Consider the following 26,952-nt stretch of genomic DNA (forward strand, 5'->3'; position numbering starts at 1 on the left):
AAAGACATCCAAGCCTTCTTTCCAAATGAATCTTCATTCCCATAAGGCTAGTTGTAAATCTTGAGGGCCCTTGTTGTGGGATGCTTGGGCTGGTTTTTATGGCCCTGTCTTAGGATGGGTTACCTGTTGTCTTTCAGGGCAGACTTTATTTTATGGTTGTGGCTCTCTCCTCATTGTTGAGAAGTCAAGTTCTATCCCTAGTTTGATTTGTATGGGTTACCTCCTGTCTTTTGGAGTAGTTCCTATTTTTTTTTTGTTCTATCTTGTTGGGCTTTCAATGCTATACCTATTTTATATTCTCTATACATTTGTTATAGAGAAAAGTTATACATTTGATCTGTTGTTTTGGTTGTTTATATTTTCCTCAAATACATTTGTTAGATTTTTCTCTATAACTTTTGGCCTATTTATTAAATTTTGAAAATATTCAATAAAAATCTATAAAAAAATACACAATTTCAAGAACTCACTCTTAACAATATTTCTCTCAATCATTTTTTAAACATACTAAATGCAATAGAAAAAATAGTGAAGTGCAAAACAGACACCATAATAGTTTACTAAGAAACCCAAAACAATTTTGTATTTACACAACATTTCACCCTATAAATTGTACCTCTTTTTTTTAACTTTAATAGTTTAAAAACTAGATTCGTAGCAGTACAATTCTTTTTCTTTCTGTACATTTAAATTTTAAGTGCATACATCCCAAGTTACTCATCCAAGTTCGAGTTTAATGGATTTAAAAAGGAGTGGTCACTTTTGACACCTTTCATATACCATTTCTATGTACTTATTCAAGTATCGAGGTAATAGTATCTTTTACATGCCTTAATTATGACAAAATTAATAATCTCAACTCTAAGCTTTTATATTATGAGCTAATTCACAATAGGTTTAAAAGATAGAATATATTACATAGCAAGCCTCATCCATGAAGTTCATATTCAATATACATTTTAGATCTACACATAAAAGGGAATTCAAACCTCACATGACCAAGGATAGCTCGCTCCCAATCTTAGGACTTCCTAGCAAGTCCAACCTTGAGCTAGGAGGCTCTTTCAATATCAAATAGCACAACACAAAACATAAGGGGGAGTTGAGGGAACTCACTAACCTCTTGGAGAAAAACAATCAAAAGAGAACAATAATCTCTACAACTTACTGGTGATGCACAAAGGCACTATACTTACTAATAGTAAAATTTGTATTGCTTTTCATTGAAAATTTGTCTTGTGATGACTCCTTTTGTGAACTCGAAGCTTGACTCCATGCTTGGTAGAAACTATGATTCCATATTGGAATTCTAAGGGATTCTCCATCAATGGAGAATGCTCAAATGTAAACATTTGATATAGATGAATCATTACTAGTTTAATCTCTTGTAATGAAAATCTCATTCCAATGCAAACACGAGGTCCAATCCCAAAAGGGAGGATGGCATAGGGGTGCCTCTTCTTTTCTTCTTCACATTCAGGATCAAATCTCTCAGGCTTAAATTTTCGAGGTTCTGAAAAATAGATAGGATCATTTGCTGATACATTTAAGGCCAACCATACCCATGTTCCCTTTGGAAATAGGTACCCTCCTATCTCAACATCTTCAACAGCCTCTCTTACAACTAAAGGAGACACCATATAGTAACGCATAGCCTCCTTTATTGCCTACATTATATAGTAAAATAAATGAATTGAATATTCTCAAGTAATTTAAACACAACACAGTTTAGGTGGTGATTTTACCTGAATAAGATAAGGAAATTTGTCAAGATCATCAGCAGTGGGATTTCTGCCTGTGGGCCGATTTCTTCAAGCAATTTTTCCTCGACATTGGGGTGTGCAGAAATAAGATATAACACCAAAGATATTGTCAACGCAATTGTAGTTGAGCCCGCCAAGACATGCTCATAAGCGAGAGCGTTTATATAGTCTGGGGTAAACAAATCTCTGTTATCTTTACTCGACTCCCTCGCATTCAGCACTGAGGAAAGAAAATCCTTTCTGGATTTCAACCCCAAATCCATACTTCTCTTGGCCACCATGCCATTCAATCTGTGTATAAGCTCACTGTTAATCTGTTCGTCCTTCCATTCACGTGTGCCTGGGATGCGAGCGAGGATTTCTCGAACGGGCTTCTGTAAAATTGGGAAGAGGAATCCCACGATTGTAGAGAAGGTGCCACTTAGGTCCAGTCTCAGAGAAGTGGAGAAAACCAGCTCCTTGACAAACTCAGTGACTTGGAATTCGACTAAATGTGGCGTTTTGGATGGTGTGAGATTGAACTTCTCGCCAAACGCTACCTCCCCAATGATGTCTGAAGAGACCTTCCCCAGGAGATTTGAGAAGTTTATGTCTTCTTTTTCGTCTTTGGTGGAGAGATAGTCTTTGACGATGCAGATTGTGCGTTCCATCAGAGGCAATTGACTCGCTATATGGCTCGGTTGGTACAGAGCTTGTATCGCCCCACGCATTGATGACCATCTTGGGTTCCTGAACAGACACAGAGGAAGAGGAAGGGAAAAGATAAGAAAATCGTTCAGTTATCGCTTAAGTTTCAATTATCTTCATTGGATTTCACCAAATAAAAAATCTATTAAAATGTGGATCAATAGTCATCCATTGGTATACTCACTCAAAAAAAGGTTAATTTTTAAACTAATTGTGCAACTTTATTGATATCAATAGTGATTATTAGGACATTTGTACATACGTATTGAATCAGTTGTGAAAATTTTATGATGGTCAATGGAGAATGTGTATGAGACATCAACTCAAAATGACCACTTTTTGACCCTTGAGTGTATAACAATCCCACAACGTTCGTCATAAGTACCCAAAGTCAAAACAATAGTCATAAGTACTCGAATTGCATACGAAGACAACAAAAATAAAATCATCAAAATCTGATATACCATTTATCGTTTATTAGATTTCACTAATCCAAAGTCCACTAAAGTTTTGTAATGGATCAATAACCATCTATTGGTATACTCACTCAAAAGAAAAGTTAATAATTAGACTAATTGTGCAACCATTTTGGTTTCAATAGTGGGCATTTGTGCAAAAATATCGGATCAGTTGTGCAAATTTGTAAAGTCCACCAAAAAATCATCTAATGGATCAATAATCATCCATTGGTATACTCACTCAAAAGAAAAGTTAATAATTAGACTAATTATACAACTTTATTGGTATCAATAGTGAGCATTTGTGCATAAGTATCGGATCAGTTGTGCAAATTTGTAAAGTTCATCAAAAAATCATCTAATAGATCAATAATCATCCATTGGTATACTCACTTAAAAGAAAAGTTAATAATTAGACTAATCATGCAACTTTATTGGTATCAATATTAGTGGACATTTGTACATAAGTATCGGATCAGTTGTGCAATACATCAACTCAAAAGACCATTTTTTAATCCTTAAGTGTATAACAATCTTACAGCATTTGTAATAACTACCCAAAGCCAAAACAACAGCTATAAGCATTTAGTGACATACAGATACAACAAAAAAGAAAATCGACAAAATCTGATATACCATTTAAGAAATTATGATATAAGAAATTAACTGTAAGTATTCCTTAAAAATCTCATAAAAGAAAAGAAAAGAATGCTAGTTTGAATCCATACTTGGTCATAGAGAGTCCCATGAGGTGGAGAGGAGAAGCAGACATGGACATCGGAATACTTCTATTTGGAAAAGATTTGAATTTCTTAACTCCCACCTGTCTGCACAAGTCGGCATCTGCCACTATCACTAATGGCTGCCTTCCAAAGTTGAACCTGCAATTTCATACAGAATCACACAAATGCAGTGTCAGCAGACAAAGCTTTTTTCATATATCTCCTTATGAAAAAAAGTACCTTCTCCTTAAACCAGAAACGTCTAAAAAATCTAGACATGACTGAAACGTTTCTTGGTGTGAAGAAAGGAGTTGACCTGTAAATTGGACCATATTTGCGAGCCAGGTCAATAAAAACATCAGTCCCTTCCTTGGCAAAGAGAGGCAAATGGCCGAACAGCCATGATTCAGGGGGACTGGGAAGGTTAGGCAATTTCCATGTGGGTATTCTTGAATAAACATACAGTCCTGTAATGGCCCCTGCAAAACAGATTAAAAGCACACTAGTCCATGATGAATTTCCCAACCACAGAAATGTCTCTGTGAGAATGCTGTTTGCTGAATCAATACTAGTAGCCATGTTCAGATAACTTATGAAACTCGAACTGGCTGGCATAATACAAGACAGTAATTCTCAGAAATTTATTGAACGTGCAATTCAGTTTTTTTTGGACGAACCTGAGGAAGCATCTGTCCATTATTCAGAATGGAATCCAATGCGATGTAAACAAACAAATAAATAAATAAGTTTGACCTTCTAATTCATTAGACTTGATTTCTACATAAATTATTATATTATATTATCATCATCATAATTATCATTATTTTATTAATATATATATTTTTATATTAATAAATGACATCACGCTTTGACCTTGTCATTCATTAGATTTGATTTCTGCATAAATTATTATATTTTCTTTTTTTTTTTAATCAATAAAAGACTATTGCCCGTGATATATTACATTATAAAAGTAAAATATACAAAAAATAGATTATAAAATTATTAAAACATAAATTAATAATATTTAGATTATAAATTATTATATGTTTTTAATATTATTTTATTGTTATATTTTTATCTTTATATAATAAATGGCATCACATTAATCTTAACATAAACAATAATATTATTAATTTATGTTTTGATGTGATTGAAAAATTAAATACTAACTTTTTTAAAATAAAAGATTTTTAGATTAAATCCAAATAATTCAACCCTACTAAATTATAACTTTGTCTAACCTTAATTGTAATTGTCAACATCAAATTAATTGTAATCTTTATCAAACAATGTGGACCCTAATCCTAATCTAGCCTAACCCTAACCATATATAACCTTATCCCTACTACAAACCTAACTTTGAATGGAAAGTTGAACCCTAAATGTTATATTACATTACATTGAACCCTAACCTAACCTTAAACCTAATCGTATTTCTAATTGATCCTTAATTTAATGTATATTATATTCTATTATATAACTTTATCCCTACTACAAACCTAACTTTGAATCTAAGCTTAACCCTAAGTGATACTCTATTGTATTACATTACATTAAAATTATAATATAATATAATTCAATAACCTTAAACCAAAATTTAACCTTAAGCCATATTAATATTACTCTATAATAAAATTAAAATAAGGTTCTAAGGTGTATATATAAAATTATGATACTAATCTAGAAGACTTTCAATACAAAAAAATATCTAGAATTTTATAATCTTCACATTTCATCTTCATCATTGCTAGTTGATTCTCAAATTCTTCAACTTCACAATGTGATCATCCATGCTATCTCTTCCCTTCATTTTCAAATAAGCTAATTACTTTCTAATTTTCATAAATTTTAATTCATCAATAGAAAAATACACATGAAACAAATAAGGATCACAATCTATATTTCCTATTTAAAGGGAAAACATTTGAACAATTGATTGAATTTTTTTATGAATGTTGATCCTGCAATGGTAAGTGGAAATTTATGTTGACCAAACTGATAGAAATTAATTTATTCTAAAAATAACTAAATCGATGAAAATATTTTGTTTATAATTATCAAAAAAATCCATGTCCTAATTTCGATTGTATTTATAACTTCAAGAATTAATTAAAGTCTAGTACTATTTATTATATTATATCAATTAATTAGACTATAAATTAAAATAATTTGTATTTAATTTTCATACATTTTAATGAACCTAAAGTGAATCTAAAATAGGCTAAAAAAAAAGCCTAAGAAAATTTTCGAATTCGATATGAAAAGTAAAGTAAAATATGAGTATTTCATTGCAGGTAAATGTTGACTTGGGCCAACTATAAAAGGAAAATAAAAGTGAAAATCCGTCCTTCCAATGACAATGTCTATCTAGCAACCGAAATGCACCTTTATTCATTTTTGATCACATTTATTAAATAATTTTAAAATTAGAGCACATTTCTTTTTATTTAATTAATAAATAAGATCAAAAGTGCATTATGATTACTGGATAGACAATTTGAGAAGTTGAGGCATGCAAAACAATATAATGTTAAAGTTTGAAAATGGAAGTAAGGAATTTTTGAACACTTTTCTACAGTTGTTTTATCTAACAGGTTGATATATGATCAATCAGATAAATGGTAAGGGGTCGATCAATATTTTAATTACTCAATAGGTTATTTATGACGAGGATTTCCCATTGTAAATGTGTCTTGTGCCAGTTTTCCAGACTAGAAAATATTTTTATCCAACTAAAAAATATTTTTATTGGTGATGCCTCCGATATAATTTATCCTTATCTTTGTTGAATTTGGGATGACCTAATGGTTATCTGCACCTCTTTAGTTCACTACCATTTAAGCAACTATAAATAATCCAAATTCAATATTGTAATTATATCTCAAATACTTTATTGTAATTATATCTCGATATTTGATCCAGCCATGTCATGTTAGCTTGTAGTAGATATATATTATATAAAAATAATTGTCTAGTAAATTGAAAAAAAAATTGTAATAGTTTATTACATATTGTGTTCATGAAGGGGTTGGTGGTTTTTCAAATAAATTGCTCAAAATTGTAATTATATCTGGATCTTCATTTGCCCTATTACCATGTAGTAGATATATATTATAGAAAAATAACAACTTAATAAATTGAAAAAAAAAACAATTGTAATAATTTATTATTTTTTATATTTATAATTATTAAAAACTAAACTGTATGACAAAACTAAACGGTATAGCAAGTATAATATCTATCAAATTTAACTATTGCTAATAATTTTAAAACTATCTATCATCAATATGAATTGGATTTAAGATAAAAGATTTATCATTTATCTTTTCAGTGCAAAAACAAGGGTTAATAAAATAGTTCCAATACTTCATTTTATACATTTGCTATTATAATGATCTCAAATAAGGTTGCACCCTTAGAGGCACACCATAAGGAAAACTTATGAATAAAATAATAGATTAATATTATGAATTAAGCAATCTTAAATCTTAAAAAAAGTTAATATAAACTTTGAAACAATTCATAAAAAATCATAAATTATTATCTTCTCATTTATATAAATTAAATGGTAATGTCTATTCTCCACTACATGTATATCTTCTCATTTATAAAAATTAAAAAGTATGATTACAATATTTTTAATTCATCCAAATAAATTATTATATTTTTAAATTGAATAATGATAAATAATCCGTAGAGATCATATACTGAAACCAAAATTAAAAAACACAGCCATTAAAGAATTTAATTTTCAGAATCATAATAAACAATAATATTTGATTAATGAATATAATACATAATAAACATAATATTAATATTTGATAATAAATACAAATTTAGATATGTAAAATATATTTTATTGATAAAATTTAAATTGAAAAATATTTCATATAATTTTTGTAAACAATGGAATAGAATGTTTAAAGATTTTTATTATTAAATATTATTTACTTAATAATAAATTATTCACTATGGAAATATTAAAATCATCATCTGCTTGATATTAAACCTATTACTCTTAAAATCGGGAAAATAAAAAATAAACTTACAAAATTTCATCTATTTCTACATTTAAAAAAATAACTTCCACAATATCTTAGAGGATTCATGAATTTAGTTTTTAGAATATTGACCAGCATTGTAATTAATGTTTTCAAGAAAATAAATTATCTCTTAAATAGATAATTGTTTTTTTAAATAAGATGAGTAGAATGAATTTTTTTATTTCTAAAATCATAATACAATAATATTTGATTAATGAATATAATAGTAAATAATAAAAAAATATTAATATTTGATAATAAATACATATTTAGATATTGAAATTATTTTTTATTAATGAAATTTACATTTAAAAATTTTTCATATATTTTTTTATATACAAACTGAGTAGAATGTTTAAAGATATTTATTATTAAATATTATTTATTTAAAAAATAAATTATTCACGAAGCTATTTCTTTTACCTGCTAACACAAATTCAAAGAAACGTGCTTTTTAAATTTTTTCTCATAAAGGAAAAATCGTAACAGCAGAAAATCATGGGAAATCGGCACCGGCAGAAAATCCCAGTGTGAATTCCCGACATGTGGTTCCTACAAACACTTTAATATTTATAGAAGCTCAATATTGAACAGCACGGTCTCCCCCACTTGATTGATGATCTCAACCGGTATAATGTCCTCCGATGATTGCTTCATGCAAGGCGGTGTTGCCTTCTCGTGCGAGTGAATGCCTGGAACGGAAAACTCTTAGACGGTGACCGGCTAAGCGTGAGACAATTCCGGTGGGCAAAGCCCACGTTAAATAGCCTATCGGCTAATAAATAAGACGTTGTAGAATTAAAGATCTCAAGGTCTTGTAAACCCAATCCACTATATTTCACAAATCTATACTTCGATTTTTAGATTCCTCACAAAAGGTAGTGTGAAGTATCTTCATATTTTGATCGCTTTTGGGTTTTCCAAAGGATTTGTTTATACGGTTTCTTGTTGTGACTTTTATAACATTCATTATTAATCAACTGTTGATATTGTTTTGTATATTACAAGTATATGTGTAGATTTAAAGAGAAAAGCCATTTTACACTTAAAATTTGAATAACAGAATTGAAAAGTACAAAGTTGCAGAAATGTAGATTAGGCTTGAGACTAGAGTTTGAGGTAGACTAATATTATATTTTGCAAGTACCTCTAGCTAACATATAAGAGGGGATTTTTTTGTGTAGATCCAAAACTATTAAAGGTCAACTCAGACATTTAGAAATTTCCCCTTCTACACCCTAGCATATAATTCCTTTCAAGTCAATCTCTAAAATTATGGACAAGTGAAGGATATCGATTCTTCCCTTATATGATATATATGAGAAGATTTATTTATTATATAACTTGATAACCAAGGATTGTTTTCATCCTTCCTTATAAGATATATAAAGCTCTCTAAATTCATCAAAATAATATAGTCATTTTAAAAATATTTTTCTCCCTTTAAATGACTTGTAGATCTCTCCCATTTGGACAAAGTATCCACCTCTACATTTAGAAAAATATCCACCTCTACATTTCCTCCTCTCAGTGTATCTTTATTGGTATCCTTAATTATTAAATGAATTGTGCAGCTTTATTGGTATCAATAGCGATTATTAGAACATTTGTGCATAAGTATTGAATCAGTTGTGCAAATTTTATGGTGGCCAATGGAGAATATGCATGAGACATCAACTCAAAATGAGCATTTTTTTGCCCTTGAGTGTATAACAATCCCATAGCGTTCATTGAATCAGCGGAACTTTGATAGTGTTAGTTGGCAGCTTCAAATTATTATTCCACAGATTCTTTTGTTTTGTAACATTTTTGAGTCAATCACTTTCATTCACATTCTCAAGGAATGGAATGGGGTGGTTGATTGTCTTTCCAAATGGGCATCTGACTTTATGGAGGGTTGGTCTATTGGGGATAGGGGACAACTATCTCCAGAGTTGGCTCAGAGGTTGGATCAACTTGTGGATCACAATAGATCTTTGTAGTCTTCTTGTGGCTGGGGCGGTTGGCCTTCTTTTGATGTACTTCTTTTGTTTTGAATAGATTTTCACCCCTCTTTATTGTCATAACTACCCAAAGCCAAAACAAGAGCCATAAGCACTTGAGTTGCATACGAAGACAACATAAAGAAAATCACCAAAAAATGATATAACATTTATCTCTTATGTTTCACTTATTGTTTATTATATTTCACTAATCAAAAATCCACCAAAAAATTATCTAATGGACCAATAATCATCTATTAGTATACTCACTCAAAAGAAAAGTTATAATTAGACTAATTGTGCAACTCTATCGGTATGAATAGTGGGCATTTGTGCATAAGTGTCGAATCAGTTGTGCAAATTTGTAAAGTCCACCAAAAAATCATCTAATGGATCAATAACCATCTATTGGTATACTCACTCAAAAGAGAAGTTGATAATTAGACTAATTGTGCAACTTTATTGTGGGCATTTGTGCATAAGTATTGAATCAGTTGTGCAAATTTTATGGTGGCCAATGGAGAATATGTATGAAACACCAACTCTAAATGACCACTTTTTGACCCTTGAGTGTATAACAATCCCACGGTGTTTGCCAAAACAATAGCCAAATGCATTTGAATTGCATACAAAGACAACAAAAAGAAAATCATCAAAATCTGATATACCATTAATCGCTAATGTTTCACTTATCATTTATTAGATTTCACTTAATGTTTCACTTATCATTTATTAGATTTCAGGCTTAAAGAGCTCACACTAAGCTGGCAGACTGCTTAGGTGGCTCTTGTGGGGTCCATTCAATCATCTACGCCCTGCCCCGTTTTCCGTTTCCATGGGCAGTCCCGTTATCGCGCGCATAAACCAAATGAAATCCAAACTCTTCCCGCTCGCAGTACTTCTCGAGGCCCAGTTGCAGTTTACATTTGACAGTGCACTTCCAGTGCGTGCTACAAAAGGAGCTTCTGATCATGGTGTTGCGATACATCAAGATATAAGCCAAATGGATTTGTTGAAAGGGTTTCAGAAACTTTCAAGCAAATGCAATTGGCAGGTGTAAAGCCACGGTCTGCAACCTTCACCAGCATCTCACTGCCTGTACCAGGGTATGGACATCTATCAAAGCTTAAGAGAACGGTTTTTTTTTCTAGATTTTCTATTTGAAAGCTTAATCGTATACATGTTTGCAAAATCTGGAAGCATAGGCGAAGCGCGTCAACTGTTTGATAGAACACGTCAGATATGTCATTCCGTGGAATTCACTGATTGCAGGATATGCACAAAATGGATTTCGCACGGATGCTTTCAAATTATTTAATCTAATGAAAGCACTCTAGAACACATTCTAACATTGTAAGCTTTGCTTTTGTATTTGCATGCAGCCAGGGTTTTAATGGATGAATTGTACATAATTCAATCACACGATTAACCCTTATTGTATTCCGTTACAGGTTAAAGCAAAGAGGAATCTGGTGTTTATGCTTGGAATGCATAATTACTCTTGAATTTAGTAAGACTTGTATTTAAATTTTTGTGATTGAGAGGCGGTTTTGAGGTTAAGTTTACTTCAAATTTTGTACTTTCCTTAGATGATTGAGAGAACTTTTAGGCTAAATTTGTGAACAATTTATATCCGCTCTTTCATATTGTTTGTATTGGCAATGTTATATTTACTCAGAATAAGTTCTCAAGTTAACTAGCCATATTAAAGTATAAATTATTTTAAGGAATTAAATTTTTGTTGTCATGGTGAGGGTGTATGATGGAATGATATAGAAGAAATCAATTAATATTAAATATAAAGTCATAAATATAATCATATAACAAAATAGTAATTAATGGAATATGATATTATTGATTTTATGATCGAAGATTGACTATTCATTGATGAAGATAATGAAGTCGATTGGTTAAAAAAATTAGATGTTTAAGTAGTCATGTATGTGGATCATAATAAAAATATTTCTTTTTGGATGTTTGGTTGACCTCATGAACTTGGAACTAAATTGAAAGTTATAAACCTATTTTATAACTATAAATTCTTATTATGACGATTCTAGGTTCTCTTATGTGAATTATTTGAAAGTGGATTGCTAGGAAATGATATTTTACATCTATCAAAAGTTTTCTCTCATCTAAAAATTGGAGTATTTAAGAGAATCGTGATGATATACAAGCTTCAAATATGCTTATGAATTTTAGAAATATTGCTAGGTGATTAACATCACTAGGATAGATTTGATTATATTTATTTCTTAATTTCAAAGGAAATTTGAATTATTTTACCTTTTAATTTTGGATCTTTCTTGATAAAAGCATGATCAAATGATTATATTTCAAGATTGGGATATCATAGAAATGAATGTAAAAAAATTGCATTGTATGAATGAGTGTCTATTATACTACTTAATGAGATATAATATATGTTTTCACAAAAATAGTGAGTGGAAACAAATTAGACCCTAATTTTTTTAGGGAAGGAAAATCCTCAAATGGAAGTAGATATATAAAAGAGGTCAAATTTCTAAACTACAACATAGTTATTAAATCATGAAGAAGAGAAGGCAAGCTACATTGAAGGGGGTTCCATTAACAATCTAGGAGGCCCTAGCTATCATGAATTGGCTTCCACCCCTTAATCACAACTTCTTAATAATCTTTGTTTAGATGAGAAATAGTTCTCATTAGAGACATAAACAAACTTACATTATAATTCTATGGGCATCAATAGGACCAAAAACTCAAGAGAAATGGGGGAGAGAATACAATTCCTTGGTGACTTTGTGAAAGCCCTTTCCTTGCTTAAAAAAAGCCCTTACAAAATTATCTAAAATATTATTAAGATTCTCGTAGGAGTCCTTACAAGGATCCCATGAAGAAGAGTGATAAACATGCATTTTGATATTTATGCTTGAACAAAGATAAATTTTCATAACAAGAGAGAGTGGTTGGGATATCTACTATTATAGTTTCTTCTCAACACAAGCAATAAAAAAAATCCAAAGAGAAGAGGACTAAAAAGGTAATAGATTACATAAAACTTCAAATTATAATATTTATCATTCCATTTATACCCAAAGCTGAGTAAATAAGTCTTGGGTAGAAAGATGAACAAAATCATTTTATTTTCTACCATTTAATGTCGGACCTTGAATACAATGCCATCATATGGTTATTGTAGTGTCATAAAATTGAGACCCTTGAAATTTTCGACCACATTAGGGTCTTCACATTGGCAAATCGAATCCCCAAGCCTCATCAAAGACCTGAGACTTGCTCAATCCCCAAAAATTGCACTTTTTCTGCCCTCTACATTGCCTGAACCTGCTTCCTATCCTAAGTTAAGGGCAGGACAGGGGTGTGGTGCCCCTGTCCCCCTTAGCACAGGGGCGTGGCACCCCTGTCCTTGTCCTATCTTGGGGCCCCTTCATTCAAACGGTGCATTGAACTTTGTGATTACAATGGGAAAACTTCCCCTATGTCGGCCTATGACAAAACATCAGTCTATTAACCCTATTTGATGAATATATAAGTCGCATTTTCCCTCCCATTTGCAAGAACAACAAGTCCTCATAAGTTACAATTTCAAGCAATAAAGCGTTCAAGAGCATTCAAGCATTCAAGCATCCCTTTCAAGCATTGAGCATCTCAAGTATCCCTTCAAGGTTAGGTGTTGCATTCAAGTCAAGGATTCAACCATTGAAAAGGAGATCCCTTTCAACATTGAATTCCACACAAACAATTCTATCCACAGCCTCCTTTGAGGTGAATTACATTTCGATCTTTCATTTACATTTAGTTGCAAGTACTTTCTTTCATCATTTGGTTAATTCCAAAACTGGGGTTTGACCTAAAGGCAAACCCCCAATCCCAACTCCTTTTCCTCTCTTTTCTGGGTGTAGGTTGCAGGTATGCAGCTATTCTTGCAGATTTGGACTCCATTTACACAGGCGAAAAAACCCTTTTCATTTTGTAAATTTTTCGAAGGACCGTGTACACTTTCAACACGATCTCGACAACTTTTCCTCAAATTTGTAGCACAGCTTCATCTCGACATATTATAGCCAAATCCAGGTGTACAGCTTCATCCCATGCTTCCATTTCAAGTTATAATCAATTCTTTACTACTTTTTCACTTAATCTTGAAACACATAATTCAATCATTTTCCATTCTAAAAGAGGGGTTAGCTTGTCATTTTCACACCATTATCAATTCATTCAGCATTCAATCTCTTTCCTAAGAGATTGGATCTAGTGAATTCCCCCCTCTTTTAAATGTGATGTGGATAAGGTGATTGAAGGAAAATACACAGTGAAACTTTCGTCTCTCTTTTGTGGGAAGAAAAAATTTCCTCTTGATCTCCTCATCATTCACTTTTCCCCACATCACATTTTGGTGAACCTGACGTCTTGCGTGCTTTAGTTTGAAAATAATTGCATATTTTTTATTTACAAGTTTAATTTTTCTGCAAACTTAGCGGTTAATTCATTCAAAGCCCTAGTTTTTAAAATTGAAATTGAACTTGTGATTTGTAAAAATTGCTTGCTATTGTCTTAGATTTGAAAAATTACATAATTTGTCAAATTCAATTTCTTCATTGTCTTATTCAATTTGCAAATCTTCACAAAATTAAGAGGTTAATTGTCAAAACCCTAATTTTCAAAAATCATCTTGAACTTGTGCAAAAATCAAATTTCAATTTAATTTTCAGATTTGTGACTGTTTTCAAACTTATCCTCTTTCCTAAAATTCAAATTTTCAATTTCCCTCCTTTTTCAAAATTCAAAGTTTCAAAAATTAAGTGGTTACATCATAAACCCTAATTTTCAAATTTAATTGGATTTTGTGCAAATTTAAATCAATTTCAATCAAATTCATATTTCTAAACATTTTTCAAGGTGTCCCTATCCATTAGGTTTGACCCATTTCAAATTTGTAATTCAATTCCTCTTTTTTCTCAAAACCCTAATAGGGTCCTATTTTCACATTCAAACCTTAATTTCGTCTATCTAGAGATCGTAAAATCCACCAATTTTGGGGGGTTAGCTTTAAAATCATCGTAACTTTCATCCCTGAAAATTTTGAAAAAAGTTGATCGGACCGTGTGCACTTTCAACATGGTCCCCGGCTTTTTTAAAAAAAAATGGGAGACTGTTATGACTATATTTAATAGTTTAAATCGAGAAAATTGGTTGATTTTGTCGATTTTTGATCCCTCTAAAATCGAAAATACCTTCAAAATTCAATATTTTAAATTTCAAGAAATTTTTTAAAATTAAGTGGTTAATTATATGTTGGAATCCAAGAACATTGAGAGGGGGGGTGAATCAGTGTTCTACCAGTATGATCAATTTTAACCTTATTAAAAATGCAATTCAGTAACCGATAACCATAGAAGAAAGTAACAACAAATAATAACAATGTAACCACAAGAGAATACACCATAACACAGAGATTTATATGTGGAAAATCTCAAAGAGGAAAAACCACAGTGGGATTGGTGACCCACAATATCTATCCACTGGCCAAATGAATAAATATTACAATAGGGGCCTGCACATGCAGGAAGGCCAACAGCCTAGAGCGCACTACTCATCACTAACTACAAACATCAAATATAGAGTTACACACAAAATTCTGAATCCAAAAAATGCATCTGCTATGCTAGATGAGTTTCGGTTAAATCACTATTTGTACCGGTTTCCATTGTGTTCTCCCTTACTGGTAACTTTCTTTGCTTCCAAAACCCCTAAACCAATATTCAAGACCAACTGCAGAATGTTATATTTGCATACAGTTGATCAACATTGCTTGCACAAAATTGCATTTCTATGTGTTCATGTATCACCAAAATAATCTAACTAAACTAACTTAAATACCTTTCCCAAATATAAACACAAATGCCTTATGTCAGCTTACAATGTTATTACAAGTTATTTACATGTTTGCCTAAACAAAAATAAATTTATTAAACTTCATGACCTTGTCGTTGATCGTTGTCGTGTAAACCTATCAAATCAATCTCCAATGTCGACCTCGTATACCGATTCCTAATTAGTCGATTTCCCTTTCCTATCGGTTGTCGAAGTCCCTGACTTGTTGGTTCACTGAATGCTGAATATCTTGAATGTCGGTGTCCGAACCATGAATACCGGTGAGTATCGGTTATGTGTCCAACCCAAAACTGATGTGTGTTGCCATCAATGACAACACTACTGAACCGGATGAGTGTCAAATGCCAACAATCTCCCCCTTTGGCATTGATGACAACACTTATGTGAAAAATGGATTGCTAAAGTGTTATTCCGGTTTCCTGCCAAAAACTCCAAAACTGATCTCAAAAATTGTTAGAAGACTACTCCCTCTGAGCTATACGTTACTTCTTATGTCCCAATCATTTTTCACATCAACCTATCCCCCTTTGACATCAATGAAAAAGGTCGAGGCAAAGAATAAAGAATGAAAGAATAAACTCAAAATGTGATTACCAGATCAGATGTACTTGAAAATATCTGAGTAAGCACTCTTCAAAAATCCCAAGTATGTATCCCAACCTGTCTTCAATGTGCCCAAAATGGATGCAAAACTATACTTTCCCTCTTATGAAGTAACAGAGTGTTCAACCAGGGACTCGCCAAACTTATTAATTCCCTTTCTCGCCGAATTAACTTATCGATGTCCTTCTCCAATGCAGAAATATCAGACTCTATTATCAAAATATGACCATCAATGGTGTTGGTCAGTGACTGAGTACCATCAAAATTATTAGCCAAATGTTCTAGCCAAGCCTTTGCCACCTTCAATTTCAACTCAAGGTCCGTTGTGTTTGTCGATGTTAGTACAGGACCTATATATATTGCTATACTCATTTAGAGCCTCATCAATCTTAGATAGTTCCTCAGTTAACTTAGCCTTGTCAAATGAAATCATATTGTCGCAAGTGACCTTCCGGGCTACAGTATACCGCTCAACCAATTGTCAGTTTGATACATGTTGAAGAGTTTTAAACTCTTGGAAATATGCTTTGTCAAACCTTTCAATTTACTAGATGGACTATCTATCAGATTGGTATAACCCAGGACTAGCTGCTGCAAAACAGGGATGGCTTTCTCAATGACTTGTTTATCTTCAAACCCTTCCTTCCTTAACTTCTTAGCTGCAACAAACATGAGTTCAAAACTGCTCAGTTGCTCAATATTCTTCTGTGCAAAATTGACTTGACCAGATGAGTCAAGTGCCACCAATGAATGACTCTCCAAAACTATGTCGGTATCTCCAACCTGTTGACTGACACCGGTGGCTTCACCACTTGGTGCAGTTACCTGCTCAACCTTAACCTCTTCTATATGTACTTTTATTGTGGGAGCTTCAATGTCCTCAACCTATTTATTTTCAATATCTACATTAATGACCTCTATATCTGGAATGTTTTGTTATGGAGTATCATGCTTATCATGTACAGTTGCAATGTTATCTACCGGTATCTCTACATTAGGTACAAGTGGTTCAGTCAAAGGAATATCCTCTGATATTTTCTGATCCAAAACCAGTGTATCCATTCCCAATATACCTTTCCCTTTGCCATCCATCGGGATGTCTTGAGTGTCAGACTTAGGAGGGACTTCTGATTCTGATGATATAAAGAATTTAGGGTTATCAATAAACAATTTCACCCATACTTCATGGGTCTCCTTAACAATTTCATTAACCCGAACAACCATAAGACTCACATTCCTATGTTTACTTTGGAAAATTGTCTTATTTGCAAAATCTAAACACTGTTGCATCTCTTCATTAGTTATAGCACCACAAACAATTAACAATTCTTGTACCTTTATATGCCCATCTTCTTCTACCACAAATAATCTCCTAGCATCTAGTTTATTGTACAAGTCTATCGGTCTTTGTTTTGCAATCTCTAATAATGCCTTCTTATATATGTCTAAATACGACAGAACTTATTCATCTATCTCCTTTTGGTCCTTATCATCCATATGTACATAATAATGCTAGATATTACTCAAAATTCCATCTTTAGTTATTTGATCTATCAATTCAGCAACTAAAAGAGGAGGAATGAATTCAATACCCCTACCAGATTCAAGAGCTATATCTATATCTACAATATGCTTTGGAACCCTTTCTCTCTTCTTCATTGCTTTCTGGAATGATTTGAAAGAACCCCAAATAATGGAGTCCCTATCCTGTCCCATATTCCTTATAGCATCTTTGATTTTTTTTTCTACTGGTATATCAAATTCCCATTGGGACTTACCAGTCCCGGGTAGCTCATTCAAAAAGAAAAGCATTAAGCAGACAACTAAGTTCCCATACTAGAAAATACCCTTTTCTCACCCTTAATCTTTTCCAGGTTTATAATTAGCTCATCACACATCCATTGACATAGATCTATTTTTTCATTCTCCTTGATCATTTTATGTGCACAGTAAATGCATGAACTGGAAACAGAGTTTAACCAGTTTGATTATTTTACCTTGTAACCAATGATCATGCTTGCAAATTGAACTACTATGTCCGTAATAGTGTTGACACTCTTTGATCGGTTGTCAGATGTGGCACCAGTTAACTTCTCCACTTCATTGTTAGATATCTTCTCCTTTCCATGGGTCAGACTGGTCTGGGGTAAACCGATGATCACACGAATAGCCTCCTTGGTGATTTTGTGGGGCCGGTCTATCCATATGAATTCCCTATGGACTTAGCTCAATGCATACCAGATCATTTCATCTTCAAATGTCAGCATCTCCAAAATGTCAGTAAAACTCTAATCCTTTAGAATTTGGAATTTTGGTTTCATTGACCCATCCTGGTTCAGCGAGGTGTCAATATACATGTTCTTGATCTCATCAAAGCCCAAATCCTCCAAAGTGTAGTGGATATATGCACAAACATCTTTTACATACAAAACTCCTTCTGGAACCCTAGAAAATGTGTCTACTAAATCGTTGACCTTTGCAATCTGAGGGCATTTCTTGAGAATCGAGCGAGGGCGGTCTTTGATGACAACAACAACAACAGGTGTAGCCACACCTACCAGAGCAGAAGATGATCCAGAAGCCATTTCAAACAAAAGATAGCTTGGAAACTGATAAAATACCTCACAATCTTCGTCAATGAAAGATTTTGAAAATCTGTTGTGAATGCTCTGGAATTCGCTTGAAATGCTTTTGATTGCCTTGAATTCGCTCTGAATGTTGTGTGATCGAAAATGAACCAACATGTCCTTTTTATTATTTGAAAACCCTAATTTTTCATTTTCATTAATGCATGTCAACATATCATACTGGATTCAAAATTCATTGTCTAAGTGCTGGAAAACCTTCAAATTCACTTCATTGAAGTCTAAAACATGTTTTCAGACCACTATCGGGAGAAATGCAAGATCTATCAATAATTTGCCTCCCCTTAAGGCTAATACCTTAGTTACCAGATGGGTTTCCTATCGGTGCAAGAACATTCTACTCTGTCGGTTTTGTAACTGAGTTGATTATCTCTATCGGTTGATATTTAGATCTCCTAACCCATTTCTTCTCATGCTCCTTCTGGATATCATCAACCTTTTGTTTTCCTTTCTCATCATTTCCTATCGGATTGTTCTTGCTTCTATAGAATTTAGCAATATGTCCTATTTTGTTGGATGCATAGCAAGTGACATTATTTTTCTGAATTGCTTTACTGTATCCTTGATCATTTCTTGACTTGCATTGATTAGCCATGTGTCCAAACTTTCCACATGCATGACATTTCACATTCATTATACAATTTTTTGTCCTATGACCATACTTCTTACAATTTGAACATTGACCGGGAAAAAAATTATTATCCTAATTTGCTTTATTTCTGCAATGTCTTTCCATATGACAAAATTGATTGCAAGCAAAGCATCTACCATTGAATTTATGTGCATTGGGTTGCCTCACCGGTGTTCTCTGATTCCGATTGACAAGTGGATTCTCCTTCTGATCGATTGCTTCAACTTTATTTGCAGTATCGGAGCTTTCTCCATGCTCAAATCCAAAACCTCTAGTGTCTCTCTTGTGCCTTTGATCCTTCAATAAATCATCAAGCTTTGCAGAACTGGCCTTAAACTTGTCTTTGTATTCATTAGCAGTATTCAAATCTCCTCTTAGGGTTGTTATCAATCTTTCCAACTCCTTCTCATTGTTCTGGGATTGCACCAATTCAGTTCTCAACATATCATTCTCATGTATTAGCTTAATGCATTCCTCATATTTGTCTTTCAGAGATCTACCAAGGTTTTCTTCATTCTTCTTCCGGTCTTCAATCTACTTAGACATCCTCATAGTTAGGGCTTGCATTTCATTTTTCATGACACCATTCTCCTGACTCAACTTCTGACATTGTTCTTTAAGAGCATCCTTTTCTTTATCATCCTGATTTTGTAAAAGTTCCATCCTTCTAGTTTGAACAAATGAAAGCCTCTCCTGTAGGATAAGAATGGATTCTTTTGTAGAGTTCAATTGATCTTGTAACTGCAAGTTCTTCATCCTTTTAGCATCATAGTCCTCAAGTTATACTTCAAGTCATTTCTCCATACTCATCTCCATGGATTCCAAATTCAGGATCTTCCTCAACCTGTTAAACTTATTCCAAGGCGCCAAGCTCTAATACTAATTGTTGGAATCCAAGAATGATGGGGTTCACCTAGTTTGCTACCACTTCACCTAGTTGGTGTTGCTCAATTCCACCAACTCTCTAGGCCTAGTTGCATTCTTGGACCTCCAATTCCTTCTAAATCTCTTCTAGGGCTTGCCTCTTATCCATTTCAAGGTGTTTTCTTCAAGTGTTTAAGCTAGGAACCCTACCAATTCACAATGCTTCCCATGTGCTCATTATGGTTGTCTTGGCTTCAACTTGTCAAACTGACCTCCTACTATTGTGATTTGATGTGGAGGTGTGGAGGTTTCTTCTAACATGTTTTGAATAGCTTTTGGGTCCATTTGAGGTTTTCAATCATTTCCCTCCTTACCAATTTCACCATTTTTCCTAGAAAAGGGCTACAAGGAATTAGCCCTATTAGGCCTCAAAAATCCATTTTTCTAGGGCTTGAGGGAAAACTATCCAAAAGACCCCATAGAAAGTCTAGATTTTATTTAAATATACACCTAACCTCAATTTATTTTTATGTTTTAGGTTCCTTACTCCACCGTACAATGCCCTAAACCAAAAATGAGGGTTTTTGAGGGTTTCTAGGCCTTCTAACCGGCAGTGACTGGTCCAATTGGTGTTTGGGAAATAAATGACTTTATCAAGGCTTCCCCTTGAATTGGAAACTCTGTACTAACTTCATGGACCCCTCCAAAATGTTAGATGGTGGTTTGGCATTCACCCCTGCACCTTGCACTTCAATTTCACCCTGTCTCCTCTAGCCGGGTTGCTCCTGGACTCGCCTAGAACAAGGTGACAGTCATATTAACTTTCATCTCCAACACTTGTCCCTACATATGTACACTTTACAAGTGGTTTCCCTCTATGTCCCAACATTCCGTGATGGTAGCACGGATGGAATTCATGGGGCAACCATTTTACATAAAACTGCTATATACAAGCCAAAACTGGTTGTTTGCAAACAAAACCAAGTAAACACTAATACAACTTATCTACAATTCTTGAAATCAAAAAAATGCTCTGAAACACTCCAAAGATACTCAATCCATTACTGTATCAATGGATTCAATCCATTTGTATTCACAAAATGAGTAAATAAACCAAAATGATGACAAACAGTCTGAAAATGAGTAGTTTCAGAATGTTGGTCTTACAAAAACAATACTCCAACCTTGGTAACCATGCAAGAGAGGTTCTTATAGTATTCCCTACATGTGGAGTCCTTCTAGGGCATTGGGCCATCCCTAACTCCATCGCTAACCAATTTAGGACAAAAGTTGTCATGACAACTTTTTGCAACTTTGCACTTTTTGCATTTTTGGCCTTCTCAACCTATGAGACCTATTCCAAGTCATCACTCATGACTTTTCAATAATTTCTAAGACTAATTTAACCCTCCCTAATGTCTATACCAATTTTTGACACTTTTGACCATCAAGAAGGTCAACTACCTACTCAAACCACTATTTATACACAAAATGCAAACCTAAGAAGAACTAACTCAAAATAGGCTTACATTTCACTCATCACACTCACTCTTAGACCCTCCTAGAGTCCTTATTCACTACCTAACTTGGCTAGGGTCATTATAAGACAAAATTGAGAAAAGACTACTAGCCTAAGTCCTAGGTGCTCCTGCACCAAAGAACACTGAGAGGGGGGGTGAATCAGTGTTATATCAGTATGATGAATTTTAACCTTATTAACAATGCAATTCAGTAACTAGTAACCATAGAAGAAAGTAACAGTAAATAATAACAATGTAACCACAAGAGCATACACCATAACACGGAGATTTATACGTGGAAAACCTCAAAGAGAAAAACCACGACGGGATTGGTGACCCACAATATCTATCCACAGGCCAAATGAATAAATATTACAATAGGGGCTTGCACATGCAGGAAGTCCAACAATGTAGAGTGCACTGCTCATCAGAAAAGGAGCCTCACTGACTACAAACAACAAATATGGAGTTACACACAAAATTCTGAACTCAGAAAATGCATCTGCTATGTTGGATGAGTTTTGGTTAAAGCACTATTTGTATCGATTTCCACTGTTTTCTCCCTTACCGGTAACTTTCTTCGCTTCTAAAACCCCTAAACCAATATTCAAGACCCACTACATAGTGTTATATTCGCATACAGTCGATCAACATTTCTTGCACAAAATTACATTTCTATATGTTCATGTATCACCAAAGTAATCTAACCGGACTGACTTAAATACCCTTCCCAAATATAAACACAAATGCCTTATGTCAACTTACAATGATATTACAAGTTATTTACATGCCGGCCTAAACAAAAATAAATTCATTAAACTTCATGACCGATGTCGCTGATTGTTGTCGTGTAAACCTGTCGGATCAATCTCCAATGTCGGCCTCATATACTGGTTCCTATTTTATCGATTTCCCTTTCCTACCAATTGTCGCAGTCCCTGACTTTCCAAATCACTGAATGTCGAATATATTGAATGTCGGTGTTCGAACCATGAATAAGGGTGAGTACCGGTTATGTGTTCAACCCAAAACTGATGTTTGTTGCCATCAATGACAACACTACTAAATGGGATGAGTGTCAAATGCCAACATTATAATCTGCCCTGATTTTAAAAATTCTGATTTTGTCAATTTTAAAATTAAGTGGTATCCCATTGGCCCTAATTTTAAAATTCCAATTTCCTTCATTCATCATAGTATTATTTTTGGAAATTGTGTCATTTTCTCCTTTCAACAAAGTTCAAATTGTTTAATCATTATTTTCTTAAATTTTGCATTATTCAATTTTCAAAACTTTGTTCCCACAATCTAAATTCAAATTTCAAGATTCACATTTTCCCTCTAGTGCATGAGTTTTACTACTATTAGTCCTACCTATACTATCCCCGTTAGACGAAGCATTAGAATTAAGGCTTCCCAAGGTTTAATTACCGAGGAGATGGAGCCTACTTTGGGTGACTTCTTTAATGTGGATAATGTTAATTCTTCCCATCCCAATCATGTCCCTATCTATCCAATTGATGAATCCCATGATGAAGAAAAAGCTTTGACTAGAGTTTCCATAGACCAACTTTGAAACTTGGATAATCAATTTGATAACTTTCAACAATGGACGTCCCAAGAATACCCTAATAGTGAAGCTCTTCCATTAATTGAAGGCCTTATATGCATGATTCAAAGTGATAAGAAGGGAATTGATATATTGCGTGGCATTTCTCATATTGTTGATTCCAATGCCATGCCTATAAAGAGTTGTTCTAAAACCCTAGGTTATTCACAACCTTCAACATAAGTCAATCCTTCTATTCCTTTGACTACTCCTATGACTAGTGTTCCTACTTTTACCTCAAACATAATGGCTACATCAATTCAAAATATCATTCCTACAATAATTAGTCATGGGGGCAGTCCCTCTTCTTCATTTAATCCTCCATCTTTACCTATGCCTTCAATAAGCATTCCTAGTATCCCTCAACCAATCAATGTGACACAAGCGAGCGATTCATTCAACAATTTTATTCCTCCTTTAAGTGTCCCATTTCCTACTCAATCATTGCCTATGCCTACTTATCATAATGTCACACCACCTTATTCTCAATCAACGCCTTCTTTCAATAATATCACACCACCTTCTCAATCAACCATGTCTAACATCAATTCTTCTACCGAATCAGTCATTAACAATCTTTCTCAAATTGTGTCTTCCTTACAACAACAAATTGCTTCCATGAGTCAATCCAAGTTTAGTGTGCCCACATTTGATGTTGTGAGCCCACCTTCTCTTGATATTGTTAAATTTGTCCCACCTAAGCATGTTGAGGTCCCTTAATTGGAACTCTATAATGGAAAAGGTGATCCTCCAACACATGTCAAAACATTTCAAACCTTGTGTACTGATTTTGCTTATGATCAAAGACTGCTTGCAAAAATTTTTACAATAATACTGAGAGATAAGGCTTTACAATGGTATTTCTCTTTTCCTTCTTATTCTATCATTTCTTTTCAACAATTAGCAAATGCTTTCATTCAACAATTTCAAAACAGCATTGGTCCTAAAATCACTTTGACTGATTTAATGCATTGTAAACAAGGTGTTAAAGAAAAAGTTACTAATTTCATTGGTAGATATAAGCATTTGTGTTCTCAAATTTCTTTTCCTTTACCTGATAATGATATTTAAATAATTTTCATTTCTAATTTACAAAAAGATATTAGGGAAAAGCTTCTTTTGTCTGAGTTTACTTCCTTTCCGCAGTTGTGCGCAACACTCCACAATTATCAACTGGTTGTGAGTCAAATGGAGCAATCCACTCCTATGGCTCTGAGTGATAAGGGGGAGAGTGTTCAACAACCGTTTGCAAAGTTCAAACCAACAAAAGGCTTCATCAAGTTCAATGATATAATCAACAACAACAATGTGAATGCTACAACAGGTGTGCATCCTATTTCTAGATTTTTCAAAAGAGAAAGACAATTTAATCCTTTGAATGAATCTTTACATAGTATTATGTCTTGATTGTTACAAAGAAATGTTATCAAACTTCCTCCTATAAAACCAGGTTATCCTTCTAAGATAGCATCCCCTTATTTTGATAACAATTCCTTTTGTCAATTTCATCGTCAACCTGCTCATGATACTGAGAAATGTTTTGCATTGAAAAGTAAGATTCAAGATTTAATTGATAATAATACTATATGTGTGGCAGGTGTGAATGATAAGGGAAACAAATCATTAGCTCCTCCCAATCAAAATCTTAATATTTTCACTGATCCTTTGCCTTCTCATACCTCTAACGTGATTGAGATGGAACATACCTCTTTTTCTCCTAATGACTTCACCTCCATGGCTCCAAATTTGGTGAATATGGTAGAGAAACAATAGACACCTAAGGATCCTTGTATTACATTTTACCCTAGTGAGACCATTAGAGCACCTGATTGCCCTTTATACATAGTTGCAAAGGTTAAAGATATACCTTGTTGTGGTACTCTTGTTGATCCCTCTTGCATGGTTAATGTCATTACTAAGGAGTATCTTTTCACTTTACGATTGCATAAACCAATATATGATGATACTAATGTGGTTGTGAAGTTATTTGATGGATTCTCTTGTCCTACTATTTGTTATATCACCCTTCCTATTGAAGTCCACACTAAATCTATGGATATCAACTTTGTTATCATTCCTTCTTTCGAACAATTATGTGTGAAGTTAGGCTATCCTTGGACATCTTCCATCAAGGCTATTGCTTCTCCAATCCATAAGTGTTTGAAATTTCCCAACAATAGAGAAATCATAACCGTTAACCATAGCTTATTTTGACCATCTGAAAGAAGCCCTAGTGTTCCTATTGATTTCTTTTGGCCTAAGCAATTTCAATCTCTTCCACTAAGGAGTGATGCTATATTCCAATCTTATCAAAAATGGAAGAAAGATACGATCATATACTTGAGTCAACCTAAATCCCCAACACTTGACACTCCTATCATTCTTGAAGATGAAGTTCTTACCCTAACGGATAGAACTAATCTTACTCCTAAGGAATATCCTCAACCTATTCCTATGGATGTAACTATGCCTTCTCCTAGGAATAACAACATTCTTCCTAAGGTTAGACCTGAACCTCCTTCTCATGATGGACCTGGTCTCCTTCCTACACCTAATATTCCTCCTTTATAATGTGCAGTTCCACCTCCTTCCTCTTATAGAGAGAAGAGGCCTACCTCTTCTCTTGTTCAACCTTTAAGACCTCAACCTAAACCTTCAAATATCAAAGAGGAGAATATTCCTCCATCAACAAGTGTTCCTCTTTCTCCTTAGCCTTCTGTTAAGACTCGACAATATCGTTGTGCAAGAGACTGCCGACGAAGACGTCATGCTTGATCTCATGAAGTTGTTCCTCAAAATATTTAATCTCATAGAACTCCAACAGTTGACATGATTCTCTTCTCTCCTAAGCAAGATGTTGAACCTAAATCTCCAAATCATAAATTATAAAAAACATGTGATGGTTTTACTTCTATTCATGTGCGAGCTCCTCTTTCTATAAATCTTGATGAGGAAATAGGTGAAAATATTGTTCATGATGGAAATACAACTCCTAATGCTTCTGATAGTGACTATGAATATGTTGATGTTGACAAGCATTTATCAGCTGAATTTTCAAAAGCCCTAATCCTAGCTCCTAGAGTTGTACAAAGTGACTTACCACATGAGCATAGTCCTTGTTTGGATCTTGTGATAGCTCCATCTATTGTGCTCCATGTCGCTCCTCTAGTGTGTTACTCGCCTTCCCGAAATATTGATTAGCAAGATCAGGAGGTGGATGTCATGATAGATTAGCAACATTAGAATCATAGATCTTCTCCCTCTCTCCTCTCTTTCTCTTTTGTGACCATTCTTCTATGTGTATCCCTATTCTTCTTTTTTTCCCCTTAATTTCTATTTGAGGACGATGCAAAGCATTGAGATCTCTTTTGTTCTCTTTCATGTTGACTCAATAGACTCTTGTGTTCCCTTTCTTCCAAGGAAGTTTCCTTTCTTTGAGGAATGATGATTATTATATGCATATACATATGATATACATGAGTTATCATATAGCATACTGACCTCATATTTTGTGTTCATTATCCTTG

At 33.6% G+C, this 26,952-nt stretch overlaps 1 pseudogene; it reads right to left on the reverse strand.

The window, feature by feature from the left end:
- Positions 1-1,220: 1,220 nt before the first annotated feature.
- Positions 1,221-17,872, reverse strand: LOC131875798 (cytochrome P450 711A1-like; annotated as a pseudogene).
- Positions 17,873-26,952: the final 9,080 nt, after the last annotated feature.

This window comes from Cryptomeria japonica, chromosome 5 (genome assembly GCF_030272615.1).
Source record: "Cryptomeria japonica chromosome 5, Sugi_1.0, whole genome shotgun sequence".
Classification (NCBI taxonomy): domain Eukaryota; kingdom Viridiplantae; phylum Streptophyta; class Pinopsida; order Cupressales; family Cupressaceae; genus Cryptomeria; species Cryptomeria japonica.